This window comes from Acanthopagrus latus, chromosome 16, assembly GCF_904848185.1.
Source record: "Acanthopagrus latus isolate v.2019 chromosome 16, fAcaLat1.1, whole genome shotgun sequence".
Taxonomy (NCBI): domain Eukaryota; kingdom Metazoa; phylum Chordata; class Actinopteri; order Spariformes; family Sparidae; genus Acanthopagrus; species Acanthopagrus latus.
Window position 1 is genome coordinate 23,021,320 of NC_051054.1, and position 2,682 is coordinate 23,024,001.

Here is a 2,682-nt window from a genome sequence, read left to right on the forward strand (position 1 = left end):
ACAAATGTTATGGCACACAATACTGTTGTAAACAAAGTCACAAAGGCCTCTGTTGAAATGAAAAGAAAACTGAAAGCTGCCCCTCGTGAAACTGAGTACATAGCGACAGCAACAGACTGCTGGACGGCACACCGTCGTGGTTTCATTGGTGTCACTGCGCAGTGGTTTAACCCCCAGACCATGGAGAGATCCTGTGCTGCCCTGGCATGCAAGCAACTTAAAGGGTCCCATACCTTTTCTGCCTTGGATGGTGCCCTAAAGGACATTCACACAGAATTCACTATCAGAGAGAAGATCCTTCGCACTACAACTGACAACGGATCAAACTTCTTGAAAGCCCTCAGAGTTTACGGGCAGACTGACGAGAACAACAATCCTGAACCTGTAGGAGAGTGTGATGGAGGAGGGGATGGTGGTGGCCAAAATGATGATTACGATGAAGAAGAGGAAAGTGTTGAGAGTGTTGAAGTTGTTGATGCCGGAGCCCTGTTGGACGAAGATGACTACTTGGAATACCAGCTACCCAAGCACCATCGCTGCACCTGCCACCTCCTCGATTTAGTGTCCACAGTTGATGCTTCAGAAGCAGAGGTCAGCCCATTGTACAAGCATGTGTCAAGGTCCACATTTGCCAAATGCTCTAGCCTGTGGAACAAAAGTTCAAGATCAACCACTGCATCTGAAGTAATTGAAGACCACTGCAAACTCCAACTCGTAAGGCCTGTTGCTACAAGGTGGAATTAACTCAGCCGTAGAGAGAATAGTGAGAATAACAAGAGAACAAGGCGAAGGAGCCCTTGCAGCTGTCTGCAGTGAACTAGATACACCTAAGTAAGTGCTTGTTTTTTTCTGTCTTTCACTTTATGATGTGATTAACAATAGATTAAGTCACTTTGAATACTGTAGAACACATCTATTCACTATGCCAATATGCAGTCCCATATCTACTACGGAGGTGATTTGTAGAAATGTATCTACATTTCTAAAAGTCTCAGATGACAATATTTTTACTTTTTAATTGTCAGTTCCTCCAGTTGAAGGTGCTACATCAAGTAGGCTAAATGTTCCATGTTGTGTTTTATTTTCTTCTTTGTACAGGTTTACTCCATTGAAACTGGCATTTCTTGCCAAGTATGCAAAGACAATGAGCCCAGTTGCAAAGGCACTTGATGTTCTTCAGGGAGACATCAGTGTGCAGATGGGATGGTTGCTCCCCACCATAACTCTACTAAGGACCAATCTCAGGCACCTTCACATCGCCTCCTTCGATTGCTGCACTTCTTTCAGGCCTTGAAAAACACTTGCAGATCCAGAGCTGATGGCTGCAGCCATTCTAGCTCCCAAATTTAGGACCTGCTGGACAAGTGACAAAAATATCCTCAAACTTGGTAAGTGTCTCACTTCTCAACTTCGTCTTAATACATGTAATTTCTATGGAGACAGTGAATACTGTCATATGGTCTAAATTTTCCTGATTTTTGTTTTTTATTCCACAGGCCTTGACTATATCAGAAGCCACTTGGACTGTCAGGCCGAGAATCACACCAGTGAGGGCTCCCAATCATCTGAGGAAGAGGACTTTTTTTTTCCTTCTTGAAGAAGACCGGCCCTCTTGAAACGGCCCAGCGGTTGGATTCGTACCTGGGGTGCCTAGGAGACACAGTAGAGGTACTGAAGTCCTTCCCAGCTGTGTGCCAGCTATCACTGAAGTTTAGCACGGCACTTCCTGCCTCAGCAGCCTGTGAAAGACTGTTTAGTGTTGCAGGGCTGATCTTCAGGCCAAGAAGAGCTTGCGTTGGCTCAAAGAACATTGAGAACCAGCTGCTTTTGTGGCCAAACAAAGCCAATTGGTGACTCTTTGTTGAATGTTCTGTGCTTAAAAAAAAACTGTTAACACAGACATAAGGGTATGGAGAAAGTTCATTTCATGCAAATGAGAGCAAACAAATGAGTACAAGGAAACTTCGGCGAAGGTGGACAAATATTTTCTTTGACAGGTAGCATATCAGACATATACATGCCTCAACTCCTCATTCCTCAAGGAGCGTATTACATAACAGGTTACTACACTGCTTACAACATGAACATCTGCAACAATGATGATGAACCAGTATGTCACTTAATTAAAAAAAAAAAACGAAACACATTGCTCAGGTCCCGGTGCCACGTTACAATATGTAAATAAATACGCTACTAAAACTATTTGATGTTGTTGCCATTTGCTATAGAATTGAGCATAGTACATGCCAGGAAGGTATCGATCAGGAAGATATCAGTAAGGATCATGAGTTATTTTTTTTTATTTTTGGATTAATCATTTGGATCAATCATTCATTTTGACAACACTAAAATATACTGTATATAGACAGCCATACAAGTGTAATTGTTACTAAGCCTGACCTGGGTACACTGATTTTCTTGTCCAGTTTTGATATCTTTACATCTGTTGCCCTCACAGATTCCTGCAGCTAAGCTTGGATGGACATTTACATTTCAATAAATGTTGATAACAGGCCTCTGAAGTTTGAATACTCATAGGCAATTAGTCATCATATGTTCCACTCCATGAAACACATGTTAATGCTCAGTAGTACACGTATATATGGTCCTTTAATGAATTTGCATTGTACAAAAATGTGTTCATTTTCAATTGGCATATATGCAGCTGAACCAGGTAGCCAA

The 2,682-nt window shown here is 42.1% G+C and overlaps 1 long non-coding RNA gene across 1 annotated transcript; it reads left to right on the forward strand.

Annotated features, from left to right (window-relative positions):
• The first annotated feature begins 207 nt into the window (after positions 1-207).
• On the forward strand, positions 208-1,622 carry LOC119004978. Its single transcript, XR_005070351.1, has 3 exons — positions 208-831; positions 1,099-1,388; positions 1,497-1,622. It is a non-coding gene; the product is annotated as an uncharacterized LOC119004978 (long non-coding RNA).
• Positions 1,623-2,682: the final 1,060 nt, after the last annotated feature.